The sequence below is a fragment of the Halyomorpha halys genome, unplaced genomic scaffold, assembly GCF_000696795.3.
Source record: "Halyomorpha halys isolate HHAL.00 unplaced genomic scaffold, Hhal_1.1 Scaffold1667.1, whole genome shotgun sequence".
Classification (NCBI taxonomy): domain Eukaryota; kingdom Metazoa; phylum Arthropoda; class Insecta; order Hemiptera; family Pentatomidae; genus Halyomorpha; species Halyomorpha halys.
The window spans coordinates 168,079-169,280 of NW_027111373.1; positions in this window are offsets into that span (position 1 = coordinate 168,079).

The window sequence follows — 1,202 nt, forward strand, 5'->3', positions numbered from 1 at the left end:
TTATGATCAAATTTACTGGTTGTATTTTTTTATACAGTTGTAAATATCAACAAATAAATAAAAAAAAAAAAATCTCATATAATTTTGCTTTCTTTATGAATCATTATGTAAAATTGGATGGTGTATATAATAGGGATAGGCCAGAAAACATGATACTTATGTATTATTTTGATTATATCTGATCATGAAAATATTTCTATTCAAAGTTTTTAATCACTTCATCAACAGTTATGGTGTTGGACGGTAACTCGAAGAAAAAATTGCTCCAAACATAAATCCGCCCAAGGCCCAAAAATTATATTCATACCACGTTTCAAAAATAAATCAATCCCGGCCCAAATAATAAATACGGCACGTGCCCCAAATAGAAAAAGTGTCAAATAATTATCTAAAACAAACTAGTTAAAAGATAGTGCGATACTGCACTAGTGCTCTACATATAACATGATACCATTTTACCCGAAATCCCTGATCCCTGACAATTAACCACCAAAATAAAAAATACTCGAAAATCAGCAGCACTGCTTGAGAGCCATAGTTCGGCAAATATTATTCGATTGCCGAATACGTAAAAATTCGTGAATTTTTTACTCCAATAATCAATTATTCGGGGGGAAAAGACAATTAACCATACGAATACTTCTGTATTCGTAACTTTCTTACACGAATAATCAATTATTCGTACAAAAAATATGATTAATCATCCGAATACTTTTGTATTCGTCAATTTTATAGACAAATAATTTCTTATTGGAAAAAATTAATCTTAAAGACCTATGGCGGTACGTGTATATATTTATACACATGTAAATGTACATATGTAGATTAATTTTAACTTTTCAGATTCTAACATATTAAGGTCCCTTTAAACGTTGCTATTAATGGTGATACTATTAATTTTTAAATCGCGCATAGATTTATTTTAACTTTTCTTAGGGTTACTTCTTATATTAGGGACTCTTTATATATGTTATCCCTTTTGTATCTTTTCAGCATCTTAAAGAATATACAAAATGACACTAATATGTTTGAAATCAGAAAAGTTTTAATAAATCGATACGCAAGCGTGTGGTCAAAATATATGAGCACACATAAAATCGATAGCATTTTCCTACGTCTTAAGAAACATATGAGAGGACCCTAATATATTAGAAATCAGTATAGTTAAAATAAATCGGCACGCGATCTTAAAATCGGTAGCA